Source organism: Chrysemys picta, chromosome 7, assembly GCF_011386835.1.
Source record: "Chrysemys picta bellii isolate R12L10 chromosome 7, ASM1138683v2, whole genome shotgun sequence".
Taxonomy (NCBI): domain Eukaryota; kingdom Metazoa; phylum Chordata; order Testudines; family Emydidae; genus Chrysemys; species Chrysemys picta.
Window position 1 is genome coordinate 122,899,935 of NC_088797.1, and position 20,407 is coordinate 122,920,341.

Below are 20,407 nucleotides of genomic sequence, written 5' to 3' on the forward strand. Positions count from 1 at the left end.
AATTCATCTTTGGAAAAGCTTTAGGCTTAACTGTCATTGGTACAGGAACATGGATTTACAGTGCTGCCAACTCTTGCAATTTTATCAGGGGTCTTGTAATATCTGGGGAGGGGGTAGCAAAGCCCCAGCTCCTGGACTCATGTGATTATGTAAGAATTGGAGGGGTGGGTTTGTTTTTTTGTTTTATTTTTTATTAAAAGGAGGTTTCCAGACTTCATGGCTGCAAAGAAGAACCCAGGAGGTTAAAAATCCAGCAAGTAAATAAAGAGAACCCCATATTTATAGGTATTTTTAAAATCTCATTACTTAAACCAATCTCATTATTTTTGAATGCTCCGGGTTGGCAATATTAGATCCAGGAGAGATCAGACATGCAGATTATTTAAAGCAACAGCACACTTTGCAAGCAAGAACCCCCATATATTCTGGAACAAGATAGACCAAATTCTATGGCGAGGCCCATGGATTCTGTGGCAGCTTCATTTACATAATTGAAATGAGTTGTGATTTAATTATATATGTAACTGAGCAATACAATCCATGCAGTAGAAGCCCATGTGATATTTATTTTGATTGCACGTTACATTTGTTTTACTCTTCAGCCACATGTTCTAGTTTCCATATCCTACAGATTTTTGTATTGAACATCCACGCTCACCCGCTCTACAGACAAGAGGAAGGATGGTCCAGTGAGTAAGGCAGTAGGGGTAGGTCAATACCCAGCTCCGCCACTTGTGACCTTGGGCAAGTCACTCGGGACCAGATGTTCACAAGGTATTCAGAAGCCTCAAGATGTCTAGTGGGATTTGGTTCAAAATCACCTAATACCCACTGATTTCAATTGGAGCTAGGTACCTAACCCACAGAGACTGGTTTCCAAACCCCCTAGGGCCCAGATCCCCAAAGGTATTTAGGCACCTAACTTTCTAAATACCTTTGAGGCTCTGGGCCTAGATGCCTGTAGGCACCTAAATACCTTTAAAAATCTGGGCTTTCGTCCTCTCTGTGCCTTAGTTCCCCATCTGTACAATGGGGATGATAGCACTGGCCTGCCTCACAGCGGTGCTGCAGATAAATCTATTAAGGACCGGGAGGTACCCAGACACTATGGTGATGGGGGCCATATAAAGAGATGTCTAGAAAAGAAAAGCATTTACGTGACACAGTGAGACCAGGGTAAACCCCAGTGCTGACCGTCCCCATTGGTGGCCTGCAGTGCTTATGAAAAGGCACCTTGTTCCAAAGCCTTTATCCTCATGGTGGGGATAGGGACGGTGGATTCATAGCACATCTTACGTCCATTCAGCAGGACTCCTCAACGACGTTGCATGCACGAAGTAATAAGAGCCTGGGTTGTTCAGCTATGCTGAGCCATGCAGCTCCTGTCCACTTCAAGCTCAGGTTGACGCCTGCTCAGCTCCTCTAGAAATCAGACCTTGGTATCTATCATAAGAACCACCCCACAGCCAAACTGCACATCGGAGGCAGATGTCTAATAATTAGACAGAGACCAAACACTCCATGGTTGGAGCTCTGCATTTACGACAGTCATAACCTGGTTTGTTTGGAGAAGAAAATGTAGTTCTAGTGAAGTAAAGGGCAGGGTGGGGAGAGAGGTATCTAGTTTATCATCCTCAGGGCCGGCTCTGGCTTTTTTGCCGCTCCAGGCAAAAAAGACTCCCGCCGCCCCCTGCCCCCCGGCGGGGAGTGCGGCAGGGGAGGGCGCCGAGCCCAGCTGCGGCTCCGCTCTCCCCGGCCGGCCGGAACGCCGGGAGGAGGGCGGCTCCGCTCTCCCCGGCCGGCCGGAGAGCCGGGAGGAGGGTGGAGAGCCCGGCCAGGGCCCCGCTTTCCCCGACTGGCTGGAGCACCGGGAGGAGGGCGGAGAGCCCGGGCGGGGCCCCACTCTCTCCGGCCGGCCGGAGCGCCAGGAGGAGGGCGGCGAGCCCGGCCGCGGCCTCGCTCTCCGCGGGTGAGCGCCGCCCCCCTCCAGGTTCCGCCCCAAGCACATGCTTGGTAGGCTGGTGCCTGGAGCCGGCCCTGATCATCATCCTACCTTGCATCTCCTTCCTTCCTCTTTCTGCTTCTGTAGATCTCAGGACACCCTCTGAAAACTGAGACTGTTTCAGTAACATATGTAACAATAAACAGGCTTGCTCACAAATTCTCCAGATGCCCTTCCTCTGCCTTCTTGGTTCAGCATGTGTGCCACTCATCCTACAATTACTCCAGTGCCAAGTTCTCCTGTGCTGCTCCTAGCTTTGTTCAGGTCCAAGCCTGTTTTCCCTAAGCGAAGCCCGCCAATTCCCCGATCACTTGCCTCTGTCCCCAAACCTTCCTCCACCCGGCAGCAAACAGCAGCACAACTGAGGTTAACACTCCCGTCAAACTCGACCGTGATGAATGACATGTTAATGATGTGCCTGTCTTTTTAAATCATTCATAATTCTAATAGTGATGTGCCTCAGCGCTTGCCCTAACTGCATTAGCCAGCACGGAGAGAACTCGGCATTCCTGGAGTCACTCTTGTATAGGTCACACTCGCTCTAATCAGATGCCAATAGAGAAGAAGAACTTAGACCCAGACAGTGCTAAGAAAGTAAAGATGGCTGAGCTCTGGCTCTTTCCACGCTTGGGCTGCGATCAGACGAGGTGTACTGAGGCTGTTGTTCCTCAAGAGAGATCAGTGAGTCACGTTACTGGGATCTCGCACACGTGTGAAAACGAGACCTCAGTCTGATAGGCAGCACATCAAATGTTGGGCCAGATCCTTAGCCGGCGTGAATCAGCGCAGCTCCTCCACTGACTCCAAAGGGGACACACTGAGTTACGCCCACTGTAGACCAGTTCCTACTACAGTTCCAAAGACATTTGGCACGAAGGAGCAAGCTAGCTTCCCACATCCCGGAAGGTCTAAATATTCTTCACTTCTGGGTGGGGACCCAACTAGCTGCTTCTCCCTCCGACCCATAGCGTGCTCAGCTCCGGGAGAAGCACCTCTGTGGAGATGGCTGCTTCCCCCACAGCTGTGGCAGTCATTGGAATTTATTTGATGGCTGTTTCGTGCCACCCAATTTCAGCCTCCGTGCTGCTCACGAACTGCTGGTTGTGAATATTCGAACAACATGCAGGGTCTCCTCAAGCCATATGGTGGTGTTTCTATTTCCTGACTGGATGACTGCGAATGTTATAAACCGGGTGATGGCCTAGACAAGTCACTGTGCTTAGATTTGCTCTAGGAGATCAGTATGTGCTGGGAATTTTATACCTTATCTTTCCACAAGGGCATTATATTCTGGCTCCATGCGTGGACTCCTACGGCCTCCTACCACAGTCACTTATATATTCTTCTCTCTCTCTAAGTTGTGTGTAACTTTAGCGCCCTCGTGGCAAAGATGGAGTCTGCTCTGCAAGCAGCTCTGGCCAAGAGAAGGCGCGCGCAGGAATGCAGCAGGAAAAATCCCTTCCACCCCAGGGGCATCTGTTCCAAACCCCCCAGAGTGAACACACACACTCACACAACAGAAAAGTACAATGGATATAAGAAAGGCAAATATTTATTTACAGAGGAATGAGAGGAGAAAAACAACAAGGGGAAATATAGGGGGAGCAGTAGAACAGGGTTACATCCAAACCGATGCTCCACGGGCCTGGTGGTAGCACAGTCTGGAAGGGCAGACACCGAGCAATGTGTCTGCACACAGAGTTCAGGAGTCCTGAGCAAAGTTCCAGTCCAGTGGCGAGTCTTGGGTGCTCCTGGTCATCTTTGGCACCAGTGAACTTTCCCCAACAAACCCCTCTGGGGCCCTCTTTTGCTGCTCTCTGCAAAGCCACACAGAGCAAGCACCTCCCCACTTAACTAGCTACAGCCTCCCTCCTTGTCCCCAGTGCAGAGTCCCAAGCCCCAGTACTCACAGCCCCATGCAGCTCTGCGCAGCCGTGATACTGGGTCCAGCTCCGGCCTGTCCTTCTGGGGCGATTCCTCCCTGGCATAGTGCTCCTCCTGGCTCCTGTGCTGGGGTGTCCCCAATCGGCCGCCCTGTCCTCCCCAGGCTTCAGGCAGGTTCTCCGCTGCTTCACTTTGCGAGGGCCTGCGGGCTGCAGCCCTTCTCCCTGGTTCTCCAGAGCCACACCCTTCTTTCTCACCGCTCCACCTCCCCGCTTAGGAAAGAGATTTAAAGGGGCCATGCTCTCTAAACCCCAAAGGGGTTACACGTGCATGGACCCCATTGCCATCATACCTGAGCACCTCACAATCTTTAGTGTATTCATCCTCACAACACCCCTGTGAGGCAGGGCAGTGCTGTTATCCCCATAGTAAAGATGGGGAACTATGGCACAGAAGGGCTATGTGACTTGCCCAGGGTTACATAGGAAGTCTGTGGCAGAACAGGGAATGGAACCCACATCTCCGAGGTCACAAGCTTTGTCCTAACCACTCAAGGAGAGGACTTGTCTAACATAACTGCAGAAGCACTTCTTTTAGCACTAAAACAGGTCTCAGTGTAAACAGGAGCTTCCCTCCACCCCGAACATCCATGTGAGCAAAACCTCAATGACATGAAAGGTCACTGACCGGAGTTTCACCCAGTTCAACCAGATCTGATACAGAATTCAATGCAATTCCCTCTGAACTCATTTTCCCACCACTCTTCACCCAACTCACCTCAGTCTCTAGCAACCACTACGTACTGCACAAGGCTGCTAAAAACCCTTCCCCTTGGGGCAGGAGTGAGGGAGGCATCTGCGGATGCCAACTAAAACTCAGGCAAGTCATGAAGCTGATCCATCCAGGTACTTCTAATGTAGCTTCACATTGGCGTCTGAGCACCTGTCCCCAGCCGGAGGATGTTTTTTGGAAGATCAGCATAGGTCCTTCTTGGGTGGAACATATTATGATGTAAGACCAAGGAACTATGAAGCACGTCTACCAAGGAATGCCACTGCAGTCAGTGTTCACATGGGCACCAAAAAACTTCAGTGGCACAATAAGACTGCCAGTGACGGACACAGGCTAAACATCCAGCCAGACCACCTTAAGGCCCCAGCTAGATATCAGTCACTCACTTAATCTGCAAGGAGACTACGTCCCTTAGGGATTCGCCTTGACAATGATAAAGATGATTGGCCTCACCTGACCAAAGGAAACTCATAAGTTCATCGGGGGCTTCCAAATGGAACCCGCTGGGGTAGTGTTGGCAGGATGGGAAAAAATATATATATTTTTTTTTTCAGGCTCTTCTAAACCATCGTTGGCTCCTTTCACATTGAGACGCAGATCAGGAATGCCCTCATTATCCATTGCTACTTAGGAAGAAGTCTGGGTTTACTCCTACTTGGACCCCATCATAATGACTAGCCTTCAGTTGTATCAGGACACGGATGAAAAGTTATCCTTCAGAATGGTCACGTTTCTCTGCTGCAATCAAAGAAAGCCTATCAGGCCAAAGGGCACAGAGCTTGTGAGCTCTGAAGTTGTTTGCTTCCATTGCAAGGGAGCTCTTGGGTCTTGATTTCGCGGTGTCGCAAAGGCCGTAAAACGGTTTTCACCATGGATTTGTGACATGAGTTATTATGGCGGCGGGTTTCAGAAGGTTTACATTGCTGCCTTACAGGGATTGCGGCAAATGGAACAACAGCAATGCATGTAAGTGCTCGGGGAATGGCATTATTGGTTCAGTGTGGCAACAGTCGATAGGCAGATCTGACAGACAGAAACAGGGGCCTTTCAAAGCTATTCAGTTATCATGGCCCTTCACAATCCTATTTTATACTGCCATATCCTGCAGTACGTTCTAGGATCTGCCTCATTCTGAAACAAATAAAGTTAGCTTTGTTCCATTCATTGGTGCAATGAATCCTCTCAGCAGAGAGTCAACAGTTTTTAGACATTAACCATTATTGACCACTTAGCCCATAGCTGCTAAATACACCATCCTGGTCCTCTAGCCAGAGAATATGCAGCATCAATGCAACCTGTCCTTCTGTCTCCATGTATCTCAACCCTGACCTGGAGGCAACATATCTAGACCTAGATCCCTTATCAGTTCATAGATGGTAGTTCAGTTTCCATAGTCCCTGCGTTCTGCTGAGAGTGGCATCAAGGGTGCCAATTGCATGACATGGTGCTGATGATTTGGGTGTTATGGATGCCTAGGAACATGAGAGGTTCAACCACCTGTTCTCTACATCCCGAGCATTCCACCCATAGACACATTTTGCCCTAGAGTTTGAAGCCTGCTGTTTAATGCTGCCACGTAACAGCTGCCACATTCCACCCTAGAGACCGCTGCATTTTAAAAAGTTTTGCTAATGTAGCAACCCCCGTCCCAAGGGACGAATCAAACTCAGACCCTAGCAGAGATGGTCTCCAAAGGTCAAAGTAAAGTAATAATAACTTCATTACTAATTCATAATGATAAGAGTTACATTGCAGTGGAAGTGAGAGGCATCCGTTCAGGGCCGGCTCTAGGGTTTTGGCAGCCTCAAGCAGCCAAAAAAAAAAAGCCACGATCGCGATGGCAATTCGGCAGAAGGTCCTTCACTCCGAGCGGGAGTGAGGGACCGTCCGCCGAATTGCCGCCAAATAGCTGGACGTGCTGCCCCTCTCCCGAGCAGCCGCCCCAAGCACCTGCTTGCCAAGCTGGTGCCTGGAGCCGGCCCTGCATCCGTTAAAGTCCTTGCTTTGCACTGGGGAGCTGGATCAGAACTGGTTGCTAGCACCGCCTTCTCTGCATGAAGTCGGTAAAGCATTCTTTCAGATCCAGCTGGAAGGATCATCCTCCCACCCTCACTCAGCCCTGTGCAGAGAGCCAGTACAAGGTCTCAGTCCCACTTAAGTCCTTAAGATAGGGCTTAAGCCGCGTGTCAGGCCTTGGGGCTAGCCATCTGCACTCGGAGGACTTTCACCCAGGAGTAGTTGAACTGATTTCAGTAGACCACCTTGCAGGAGTAATTGCAATGGCCACCATCTTAGCGGATGCCTCAGAGATTGAGCCAGGGACCTCCAGAGCCAATGGCATTAGCTGCTATAGCATGAGCTAAACTTCTAGGAGAACGCTGCAACAAGTCCTATCCCCTAGGAATCAAGCACACAGAGGAGTGCCACTAAGGGTATGTCTACACTACCCGCCGGATTGGCGGGCAACAATCGATCCAGCGGGGATCGATTTATGATGTCTAGTTTAGATGCGATAAGTCGACCCCCGAGCGCTCTCCCGTCGACTCCTGTACTCCAGCGCCACGAGAGGCGCAGGCAGAGTCGACGGGGGAGCGACAGCAGTCGACTCACCGTGGTGAAGAGACCACGGTAAGTCAATCTAAGTACGTCGACGTCAGCTACGTTATTCACATAGCTGAAGCTGCGTAACTTCTACTCTATGTAACCTGCTGAGCAGGGATGGCTCCAGCATTTTTTCCGCCCCAAGCGGCGGGAAAAAAAAAATTTTTTTTTTTAAAAGCCGCGATCGGAGGCACTTCGGCTCTACCGCCACCGCTTCATTCTTCGGCAGCAAGTCCTTCCCTCCGAGAGGGACTGAGGGACCTGCCGCCGAATTGCCGCCGAACAGCCAGACGTGCCGCCCCGTTCTGTGGCCGCTTGCTGGGCTGGTGCCTGGAGCTGGCCCTGCTGCTGAGCATGAGCAGGATTTAGTTCTAAATTTACTACTCCATTCGGAATACTAAATGATTTGGTTCAGAGTAAAAACAAAGATCTATTTATTTATTTTAAAGTGAGCATCTCCCCAAGCTCCCCTGGCAAACTCCACCCTCCCAAATCAGGGGCAGCAGCAGCCAAGCGACTGGCATGTTCGTGTGATACCCAGCCGGGCCCTCATGTGCAGTGAGCTCCGCAAGAGTTGCTTTTTCACGTAACCTTACAAGGAAGGAACAGGAGAAGGGCTGAGTGCTGAATAAAGAAGATAAAAAAAGAACCACTGCCTTCATTTCAAGGCTCATCCAGAAAGGTTTCTCTAGCCCTGAGTCATGATGATATTGAGATCACCTCCTACACTACAAGTTTTGAGAGATGACCTTGCAGGTGATTCAGCCCTCCCCCACTTTGCCAGCATAAGGACAGTGAGGGGGTCGTGTAGGCAAAAGTGCCTGTTCATGTGGGCTTTTAAAAGCAATTCTTAGTAACTTGGCAAGCAAGTAAACTGAGCTGACGACAAATGCAGGAAGCACCAAGCTCCAGTTTAATGTCACATGAAACTGACTATTGTGAATTATATGGCAAGAATGTCAAGCAAAACCCCGGGAGGGGGATATCACGTGATTTTCAGGCTTGTGATGCTGAAATCTATTGACACTATGGGCCATGATGTCAAAAATTGGCACCTACCCTGGCGTCCATACTACACATGGATGTGCAAAAAAGTAACTGGGCAAGCTCGTACTTTGTTCGCACGCATGCGTGCAATTCCGTTTGTGCATGAACATGCTTCACGGGTGACTGGTTACCACACACTAATGGCTGAGAAAGTGCAGCTATTTCCAAGTATAGGATGACGGTGTGATCTCTCAGATAGTATGTATCGAGGCACGTGTACCATCCCCATTCACCATCACCTCTGACCCCTGCCACGTTTGTATGCACTTATCCTCACAAGAGCCCTGGGAGGTATGAAAGTATTAGAGTCCCTGTTTTACAGATAGTCCTTCTGTGCTTCAGTTTCCCACCACTGGCATTATCAAAGGAGCCTATGGGGTTTAGGTGCCCAACTCCTTCTGAATGTTGATTGCATTTGAGTGCCTAGCTCCCTTAGGCCCCTTTGAACATCCTGGCCAAGTGAATTTTCCAAGGAGACCCAGGAAGTCAGCGGCAGAGCAGGGAGGCCTTTAAGCCCTGGTCCCACTGAGCGGTAACAGTTGATAAATGCTTTTTTAAACATGGCAGCCCTAACTCAGGTGCTCCTTTCTGGAATTAGTTAGACAGCCAGGTATGTCAGTCCATTTCCAGTCCGGACACTTCGCGGAACCATCACCTGACGGACCTCGCCTCATTATGCTGCACTGAACAACAGACATCACTGGGCCCGGCGCCCGTAGCAGTGCAGAACGTCAGGCCCTTGTGAGCAAGGCAAGAGAAACGTTTTAGGTCAGAGCTCGTTCAATCTCCCCCTCTGTGGAGGGTCCAAGCCTGCAAGATGCCCAGGCAGTAGATGGAAGTTGGGGAATACACAGCTGCAGGAAGGACTGAGCCCCGAACCGCCAACCGAATCCATGTTGCTTCATGTGCTGCATTCCCAGGAACCTTACTCCGTAAGAGTCGGCAGCTTGCAGGTCCTTGCACAGCATTGCAAATGCAGCTCTTGTTTCCTGCTAGCAAAGAAAGCCCCAGAGTTGAAGACTGTGAGCCTCAGTTGCTATTTGGTCTCCAGTGCTGGCTTTAATGGAGTCCGGTAAGCCATCCCCTCAGAGAGCACAATGCAAGGAAAAACACGTTGCCAGTACTGGCAGATCAATTGCACAATTTTTGCAGAGGAGCAATAGATAGGTAGCTGGGAGGGATTCTCAGAAACTTTAATTTTCTTCCTGCTCCCTTTTGGATATGAAGTTTAAAAGACGCTTGTGGTTTCTGGGTCTTTTTATTTGCTCAATTTTTTTTTGTAAACAAACACCGGCCTTAACTAGAGAAAGCCCGTGTACTGTCGCTCTGCTATACACTGGGAAGGACCGGAGCATGTTCTTGTTATTGCCCCTTCAGTGGCTCGGGCTGACTAGGGTTACCATTCGTCCGGATTTACCCGGACATGTCCTCCTTTTTGTGCTAAAAATAGCGTCCGGGGGGAATTTGTAAATCACTCAAAATGTCCGGGATTTCCCCCCCAGGCAGAGCAGAGCGAGCGGCTGGGAGGGCTGCAGAAAAGTCACAGGCTGGACTCCGGAGCAGCTGTAGAGCTCCTCCTCCCCCCCTCCCTCCCTCCCTGCATTCTGAGCCGGCAGCTCCTCCTCCCCTGCAGCCCAGCGCCCCGCTCCCGCAGCACTGTGCAGGGCCAGGGACCGGGTTTTGTGTTGTGCAGGGGAGCGCAGCCACATGTCCGGCTCCGCACAGAGCCCAACACCATGTTCTGAGCAGTAGGGTAAGGGGGCCAGGGGGCAGGAAGCTTCTGGAGGGGGCAGTCAAGAGACGGGGGGGGGTCGGGAGTTCAGGGGGGGCTTTTTGGGGGGAGTGGAGAAAGTTTTGGGCAGTCAGGGTACAGGTAGGGGTAGGGTCCTGGAGGGCAGTTGGGGGGGGGTCTTAGGAGGGGGCAGTTAGGGGACAAGGAACAGGGAGTCTTAGGTAGGGGGTGGGGTTCTGGAGAGCAGTTAGGAGCAGGGGTCCCAGGAGGGGGCAGTCAGGGGACAAGGAGCGGGGGGGTGGGGGGGTGGGAGTTCTGGGGGGGAGCTGTCAGGGGGCAGGAGTGGGGAGAGGGATCGGAGCAGTCAGCGGACAGGGAGCAGAGGGGTTTAGATGGGTTGGGAGTTCTGGGGGGGGCAGTCAGGGGGTGGGGAGTGGGAGTCCCAGGGGTCTGTCTGGGGGTGGGGGGGTGGATAAGGGTTGGGGCAGTCAGGGGACAAGAGGCAGGGAGGCTTAGATAGGGGGTGGAGTCCTGGGGGGCAGGGGTCCCAGGAGGGGGCAGTCAGGGGACAAGGAACGGGGGGAGGGTTGGGGGTTCTGGGGGGGCGGGAAGTGGGAGGGGCAGGGGCGGGGCTAGGGCAGGGCTCCTCCCGTCCTCTTTTTTGCTTGCTGAAATATGGTAACCCTAGGGCTGACCCCTATCGCTACAACCCAGCAGTGAGAGCAGGGATGCTGGAGCTTATTGTTATTATTTGCCTTGTTGCAATAGCAGCTCAAGGCCTCAACCAAGATCAAGACCTCCCTGGGCTAGGTCCTATAGACACACATAGCAAGACCCTGCCCTGAAGAGCTTACAATGTAAACAGAAAAGATAAGACAACGGGAGCTTCGTTATTCCCATTTGGGAGGTGGGATTTTAAGGCACAGAAAGAGACTGAGGAGAAATTGACCAGCATAGCTATTCTGGAATAACTCCCTATGTGGAAACTTGTATTCTGCGATAGCTCTAGCACTTTAAATCCACACCCTACCTTATTCCAGAGTAACTTCCCCATGTAGACATGCCCTAAGGGACTAGCCCACAGTTACACAGGAAGTCTGTAGCAGGGCCAGAAATTGAACTCAGATCTCTTATAACCCAGTCCAGTGCCTTAACCAAAAGACCCTTCTTCTCTGTGGCTTGCATTTGCATTTCCTAGCTAAATCTTTACACTGGTATCCAGGCCTGGACAGTTTGCATCCCCCATAGATGTGCAAAGCAACCCTTGACTGAAAAGAAAGTTAATTAACTTTTGGTAACAATGTGATATCGACATATCTTTCATCCTGAGCATTTTATAAACTCAAATTGATGTGCAAACAATACACGGGGGTTCAATTCATCCACCACTGAAACGCAGCCATCTCTAGGGTGACATGTGGCAGCTGTATAACAGAGCACAGCATTCCTACAAAACAGTGAGTGAAAAATACTACACCCAATTGAGACTGTAGAGGCAATTTAGACAGGCGCATGTTGGAATCTGGCCAGAACACCAGCGCTAAGAGCCCCACTAGTCAATGCCAGCATCTCTTTAATGATCGCCTGTCTAGCTAGGTTTTCATGCAGCACTCTTCACATTTGCACCTGGGTGCCCCCAAGGAACACACACAAAGATTTATTCAGCTTTCTCTTCCCTAGAGTCAGCAGGGTCTGGACCTTGTTTATTTCTTAGTTCCTTCAGTTTTTCTGTGATGGGAAGGCGTGACTGAAGAATGGATTTTACACAAGTGGTCGGGGCCTCAGTTTAAAGTCAAACCCAAAAGATGCAGGCCAGCAGCACCCTTCACTGCTGACTCAGAAAGGTATCTGTGTGACGGACCAACAACATCCTATACAGGGCTTTTGGGATTAAGATGAACATTGTGGCATTACCTTTCGTGTCTTTGGGGTCCATTGTATTAAAAATGCAACTGGATGGGTTTTGTGGAAGTGTTTGCATGTACCTTCTCTAGGAGACTGACTGACCTGCAATTTTGGGATGGTCAATTAACTTTTTGGAGCAATACCTGTGAAATGGATGACCTAGATAGTACCTGGGGAATGCAAATGACCCACTTGGAATCCACCCTTTCAAAGCTATGCTCTGGGGAGGAAAACCTATTGTCTACCAATTACTTGCTCCTGGAAACTCAAGATCAAAGACCCCTGAACTGTATAAAGGATGGATTAAAACATGGTGCTTGTTGTGAACTGAAGCTGTGATGAATGTGTGACCACAAGGAACTCCCACTTGGGTGAGGATTTGAAGGACTGCTCCTGCCAGCGCCCATGAGGGAGAGGGGTTAATTCTAGCAAGTTTCTTAGTGTGTGTGTAGGTTCTTTTATTGTTTTTAAGAATCTCTCTCTCTCTCTCTCTCTCTCATGCTTTTTACCTTAGGAACAAACTAAGCTTGCACAGGAAGTGCACCAGGGTACCTTATAACCATTGACAATCACTCTTATCAGTCTCTGAAGAGAAAACTAGCTGGAGTCTTTGGGCAACCCAGCTGGGCTGGGAAAGGCAGGGACCAGTGCAGCCTGGAAATAATCCACTCAGCACAAGTCTGAGGGGAATATGGATGCAGCTGCCCTGAACTATGACAGTCCCACCTACTAAAACACCAGCACCTCTTCCTCACACCCTGGGATTTCCTCAGTATCCTCCCATGCAAGAATTAGCCTGACCCTCCTTAATTGGTGGAATCCACTGGGAACTGATTTCCAGAAGGCTGTTGCTCCAACTGGTGAGAGATTTGAAGGGCCTGATTTTCAAAGCTGAGTGCACATGTGTGTGCTTAATTTGTGCATGCCACGACTATGGCTTCGTGCACAAGCAAGGCAACTGCATGTGCAAATGGCTAGGTAGGCATCTAACTGGTCCTTTGTGCATACAAGTGCTCACTTTTGCACACACAATCACAGCAACTGCTCATGCAGCTTAGGTGCTCAGTAGTGCAAAGTTTTGAAATTCAAACCCAGCTTGCTATCAGAAGCCTAGATTTGCTACTGAATATTCTAATGGCAATAGAACAGTCCCTCCTTTTGATGAGGTCATGGAACAAAATGACCCCCATGAAATTAATGGCTGGTAAATTTATAACAAGAGGAGGCTTTAAAAAGAGCTGGGTAATTTTATTGCCAATAAATATTTGCAGTTGCTAAGATAAGGGTAATCAAATCTCATGCTTCAGGGTGTGAGCTAATTTCCACAAGAGTCAGAAAAGTCTCTATCCCTTCCCACCATGAACAGCACTACACAACCAGTAAAGGGGATTACTGGGTTGAAGTTAACACCGTCTCTGTTGATCAGTGCCACAGGCAGGACACTGGATTTCAAGGACCAGTACAATGAACTAGTATAGCTAATGCTCTGTCCCTAGCCATTTTTTTTGCATGTATTTCCATTATTTCTTTCTCCCTCACTTCCTTATAGCCTGATTTTGCTCCTCAGAAGATCAAGTTTTGTTTTCTTAGCTGTAATCCAACAAAGTTGCACTGAATTACCTAAGGGCACTTCAAACACACTTTGATAATTTTGCTTTTAATTAGCCTGGCTATCTATTATCAATGCTAATACTGAGAGACTATTGAAAGCTACAGCTAAAAGGTTGATTTAGCCGCTATACAGGCCCTTAATTCCCTAGGAATAGCAAGGAAAGCAGAAATTTCCTTTAAACCCAACCTCCCTGCTGTGCCCTGAAGCAACAGTGGAGCCAGGCAAGGGGAAATTAAGCAATTAATTGGCTCTTTTTAAAAAATAAAATTGTGAGTAAATTATTTAATCCATGTGCAAATTAATCACCCCAACTAGAGACCAGCAGAGGGTACGTGGTGTCTGCTTCTTCATGCAGCTCTCTAGCGCTCCCTGCTGTTCCACTCCAGGGCTGCCCATACCACTTCAGATTTCTGTCCCCATCCTGTTTTAGTCCAGAGCCCCCCCCTCACACATTGCTCTTCCATAGTAGCGCAGTCCTGACTCTTGACATCAACTCCCCCATCGGGAGCACCGGATTACCAGTCTCGCTGAAACTGGCCAGTGTTTTTGTCAGGTTTGCATTATGTGTTCAAAACGAAAAAAGAACAAAACATCAAACTCTTGGACACGTGGGAACTTAGTCAGGTTTGAGCTCCTGACATAAGATGTTTCCTCTGAAATTAATGCCCAAAGGAGGAAGGATGGGCCACTGGTTAGGATGCTAGCTTAGGACTCAGGAGACCTGAGCGGAGAGCAAGTGACCAGTCTTAATGACCTAGGTGATCCCATCCCATTGTATGTTCTTATACCCTTAATTCCCTGCTCTGTCTCAGGCTCTCTGTGAATATGGACAAGTCATCCAGCCTCTCCAGGTACGTCTACGCTGCAAAATACCTCACGTCAGCGAGGCTCAGAGCCAGGTCTATAGACTCGAGCTTGCAGGGCTCATGCTATGGCACTGAAAATAGCTATGTAGAACTTCCCGTTCGGGCTGGAGCTGGGGCTTTGAAACCAATTCCCCTTCCCAGGCTTCAGTGCCCGAGCATCTACATAGCAATTTTTAGCTCCATAACGTGAGCCCAAGTCTGTAAACCCAGGCTCTGAGACTTGCTGCTGGGGGAGGGGGAGGTGTTTCGCCACGTAGACAATCTCTGTGCCTCAGTTCCCCCATCTGTACAATGGGGCTAAGAGCACTGCCCTGCCTCATAGGGGCGTTGTGGTGATAAATACATTAAAGATGACGTAGTGCTAGGATACAATGGGGTCTATATAAAGGACCTAAGAGATATAAACTCTGCCCCACTTCATATCCAGAAGTCAGGGATGTGATAATCCCACTCTGTATTGGGCAGATGCCAAATACTAACTACATTTTTCCTTTGGATACAGAGTCAGTGGAGTCCTGGTGTCAGGTTAGCCAGTAACGGCAGAGCATAAAGTCTCCTTCCAGCCACAGAGGTGTCAGAGTACAGGGGTCAACTCAACCAGCTGGATGGCCCCTAGCATCTCCAAGACTCTCCCAGGCCTTAGAACGGCAGAGGTAGAACGCTCCGCCCCATTTGAACACATTAAACCAATGCTGAACATTGCTACAATATCAGCTCCGCTCTACTATTGCGGGGCAGCTTGCTCTGCCCAGACCAATAGACCAGGCTGAGTGACCTGGGGTCTACTTCCATTCTGCCACTGACCCACTGGGCATCTGTTAACTGCTCTGCTCCCAGGGGCAGCTCCAGGTACCAGCGCAGCAAGCGTGTGCCTGGGGCGGCAAGCCCTGGGGGGGGCAGCCTGCTGGTCGCTGTGAGGGCGGCAGACAGGCAGCTTTCGGCGGCATGCCTGCAGGAGGTCCACCGGTCCCGCGGCTTCAGCGGCGGGGACGCCGATGGCGCGGTACTGGTGGACCTCCCACAGGCATGCCGCCAAATCCACGTGACCAGCAGGCCGCCCGCAGGCGCACTGCCAAAAGCCGCCTGCCTGCCGTGCTTGGGGCGGCAAAAAAAACATAGAGCCACCCCTGTCTGCTCCACAGCTTTCCCAGCTGTAATATGGGCAGAACGACATAGGCCAGCTCTTGTCAAGAGCTTTGAGATCTACGGATGGAAGGCACTAGATGAGAGACAATTGCTACTATGGGAATACTCTGAGCGGCTGCAGTTTTCCCTGGCCGGGCCAGAGGCAGGAGGAAGGTTGGTAGGGGATAGGACACTGGCCTTGTGAGTCCTGAGAGACCTGTGTTCAGTTGCAGCTCAGATTCCATGTGACCTGGAGCAAGTCGCTTACCTTACCCTGTCCCTAGGGCCCCCACCTATAAAATGGGGATAGTACATGCTGGCCTCAGAGGTGTTGTGAGGGTAAAACCCATTCATGATGGGCTGTGGTGATGTGGGCGCCATCTAGAGACAGAACAAGATGGAAATTCAAGTCCATAGAGACCTCATGAGGCTGCAGCCAAACATGCCAAGCTAAGAACCTGACCGTGGAGCATTCCCCAGCCCTATCTAAAGGAGGATCCAAGCCAGCAAGCTGCCTAACCTCTGGTTTCATACACCATTAACTCAGACTGAGCTCCAATTGCAACTACTACCCACCTCCACCAAGACAGCCAGGTCAGGATCTCTTGCTGAATGCCGGCTCTCACTCCCTGCTAAGGGTGTAGGCAGTGATAAAAAAAATGTTAGGGAGGGGAGGAGAATGAAGAACTCAAACTAGCTGTCATGATTTACCCTGAAAGATGGCACAGCAAGATTGCTCTCACCTTATTAAGTCACTCCGGATTCTGTGTGCACAGTCGCTAAAACCATCACCTACCCACATTACGTGGCATGACCTTCCCCGAGCAGCACGCACCCACCCTCCCACAAACTGTGTCCACCTTCCCAGGTTGGATCGGCTAGAGAGCCAATTATAACGCTGAGTGCTTCCAGTTAGACAACAGACCCCCTTTTACACTCCAATTCCTCTTGGAAGAGGCCGAGGCACATACTTGAATTACGGTCGACTCCAACATTTCTTATGAATGGCAAATTCCTTTCACCTCCTGGAATGTACTTGAATGGATAAGAAGGGGATGGAGAAACAACTAGCTTCTTACCCTCTCCATTAGAATTTAACTTGCCAGCCACAGGAAGAAGGTTCTTAGGGCTTTACAGAAGCTCTCCAATTCAGGCTGCCAGAACCTATGTGGATGGGCTGGAACCGGACTCCTAGTGAAGGGTACATGTGGGGAGGGGAGGTGTCACGAAATTGGGAGGCAGTTAAAGATTGCAACACTTTCTCAGATCTGTGCTGGGAAATCTAATTCTCCTCTAGAGAAGGAGACATGGTCAGCTAGAGCTCCCTAGCTTCTATTCCTGGCCACTGGCTTCCTATGGGACCTGGGCCAAAAAAATTTAAAAGTGAGAGCCTGATGCTAGGCTCTTGGACCCAGATTTATACGCCTTTGCCTGATTTTTCAGAAGTGCCGAGCACCCAGGAGATCCCACTGGAGCCAACGCTTGGAAGATAGGGGCTACAGAACAAGACTTTTGTTTTAAATCTGCACACGCGCCTTACAATGTACGTAAGTTTCCCCAACTCTCGGTTCTGCCAATGCCCATTAGTCTTGGCCTGCTGCAGCTCCTGCTGCACCAGTTGGCGATGTGCAATATAGGAAGATGGCCATCTGGAGGGATGAGATCATCAGATTCATTCACCCTCTTGGCCTCTCGTCAAGCTTGGCGCCAAGGCGGTGGGAGAGGACTGCTCTAATCCCATCACAGGTTTTCCCCTGGGCACTCACAATGGGACTGCGGGAACGCTACAAGCCACTTCTCCCACCACTGGAGTCGATGCTTTGTGGCGGAGATGACGCACGGCATGCCAGAGGCAAGCTCTGGTGGCAGAAGTGAATTCTTCCTCCAGTCACTGCTGCAGACGGCTCATCCACGTCACCCACCCACCCAGAGTAATGTTAATGTTCTGAACAACAGAAGTGCAACTTTGAATGTATCCTCTTGCAGCTTATGTCTTAAAACAGAACCAGATCCCTTCTAAAAAAATAAAGGGCACAGACTCCGCTCAGCGACTTCTGACATGATCTGCTCGGCATCTCTATCGCTGCTTTATTGTTGGACCTAGAGTTAGCCTGGTGTGATTTACTGCCCTGCTTTCCTTTGTACAATGTGCTTGTCTGCGCCCCATCACCCACCCCCACGATTGCCCACCAACAAGGAAAGTGATCACTGTAATTACACACACTTAACCAAACTTCAGACCTGTCAAGAACAACCCTAATGAACTGTGCTCATCACAAAGGAATACTATTTAAGCTAATGAATAGTGAGCTCCCTCCCCCGTGCCTCCTTCACACTACTATGAAAATCACTAACAGGCAATGGTTTACTTTGAAACATGAGTAACAGCACGCAGAGTGCAAAAACACATATTCCGAGGGATGGCAATCTTGTCAGAGGATTAATGACTCATGTCTGGATAATCAGATTCTGTAACAATAAAGCACCGGAGTCTTCAACACAAGCAAAATAGCCACTACTTCTGATTCACGCAGTCTATCGCTGCATTCAGTTACTTTGCTTTTTCCTGGAGCGGAACCATGCATGAAATTAAAGAAACCACCAGAAATTGAGAGAGAGAGAGAGAGAGAGAGAGAGAGAGAGAGTGTGTGTGAGGAATGCATTCCTTGAAAGTTACAATTCATCCCCCCACCCCGTCACTCTATAGTATGTCAAATTCTGCTGTTAGTAAATCCATTGCAAATCTTGAATAGTTCTATCAACTTCAGTCAAATTACTCTGGTTTAATACCAGTGGTCCTCACAGCAGAATTTGGTCAGGTGGGTTCAAACACAGAGAACTGTGTCTGTTGGGAGTTCAAGTCCTAGGGTGACCAGATGGCTTAGAAGATGAATTATGGAGTCATTGACTAGGTCACTAAACAAAAGACCTGGTTAAAAAAAAAAATCCAATGTTATTGCTGCAAAGAAATATTTGATTAAAAGAATTTCGTTTGAAATTTCACAGAAAAAATTATTAAAGTTTCTAAATAAAATTTGTTTTGCAGAGTTGTAGCCATGTTGGCCCCAGGCTCTGAGACACATAAGGTGGGTGAAGTAGTATCTTTTATTGGACCAACTTCACTTAGTGGAAGAGAAGTTATCTAGCTATACAGAGCACTTCTTCGGGTCTGGAGAAAAGCCTGAAAAAGAGCTGTGTAGCTCAAAAAACTTGTCTCTTCCACCAAACAGAAGTTGATTAAATAAGTTTTCATTTGAAAACCAAAACACAAAAAAAACCTCTCTTTACATTTCATTTCAAATGGAAATTTGTGTTTTGAAAATATTTTTCATTGGAAAAAAAAAAATCAAAGTCAAGCTGTCTTTGAGAAACATTTAATATTTGCTGAAACTGCATTTTTCTACTAAAAGAATTTCAGATGAACAATTTCAACCAGCTCACCTGGTAGAAGTCTGGGATGGAAGAGACCGAATACCGTAGATAGCGCCCTATATTCACGGTCCATTTTGGTCAATTTCACGGTCATAGGATTTTTTAAAAATTGTAAATGTCATGATTTCAGCTATTTAAATCTGAAATTTCACGGTCTTGGAATTGTAGGGGTCCTGAGTCATAAAGGAGTTGTGTCGTGGTTGTGAGGTTATTGTAACAGGTGTTGTGATACTGCTACTCTTACTTCTGCGCTACTGCTAGCGGCCGTGGTGCCTTCAGAGCTGGGCAGCTGGAGAGCGGTGGCTGCTGGCCAGGAACCCAGCTCTGAAAGCAGAGCTGGCAGCAGCAGCTCAGAAGTAAGGGTGGCATGGTATGGTATTGCCATCCTTACTTCTGTGCTGCTGCTGGCAGGGCGCTGCCTTCAGCCAGGCACCCAGCTCTAACAGATGCCGCTTTCCAGCTGCCCAGACCTGAAGGCAGCACAGAAGTAAGGGTGGCAATCCCACAACCCCCCTAAAATAACCTTGTAATCTCCCTCCCCCCACAACTCCCTGTGAAATCCGTATAGTATTAGTTCGTATAGTACAGGGTAAAAGCACACACAAGACCAAATTTCACAGGGGGAGACCAGATTTCACAGTCCTTGATGCATTTTTCATGGCCGTGAATTTGGTAGGGCCCTACTAATAGACGATATAGGAATCACACTGTATTGTCAAGTGCTTTTTCCTGTTCCATTTTAATGACTCCAGTGATGAGGCATCTATAGGCATTAATGCTCCAATCACCGTGGCATCTGAGCTCTGTATGGCTCCTTTCGGAAGCTATCGCACTGTCCAATAGGATTCTCACCATTCCCAATACTCAGCCTCAATATCCCTTTGTTTAAATCTCCACCCACTGCTCTGAGTTATGCGCCTCCTGGGGCACCCTAAACAGTTTCACCCCCTTATTAACGGCGCTTCTTCCAATGCGTGGAGAGACACAGACCAGCTGGAGACTGGGTTTCATATGCAGGACAGAGGGATATTGCTTCTGCACTGTGATCCTCTCTTGCCAGTACAGACCGGCTCCTTCCAAGCTGCTGTACTGCCAACACTCTGCAAATGCCAGAGGTGGGATGGTAGTAGAGAGTGGGCACACGCACCAAGATCAATCACAGTGACAGAGATTAATAAGAGATGTGGGACTATATAGCACCAGAACTGCTGAGAGTGTGAATCCTAAGGAGAATTTGCAAACCACTGCAAGTGAGATTTCCCCCCTAGAATATTCATAAGCAGCAGCGGCAACACTGAAACTCAGCAGCAGCCGCGCCTCTGTTCCCTCACCCACGAAAAATGTCAGCAATGAGAGCAAAGGTGTAACTCTCTATTAGATGCATTAAAATTAATTAGCTGCATTGGCCT

At 49.3% G+C, this 20,407-nt stretch overlaps 1 protein-coding gene across 3 annotated transcripts in view; it reads right to left on the minus strand.

The window, feature by feature from the left end:
• Positions 1-20,407, minus strand: part of SORCS3 (sortilin related VPS10 domain containing receptor 3) — a 530,373-nt gene that overhangs the window by 363,739 nt on the left and 146,227 nt on the right. The window lies entirely within an intron of this gene.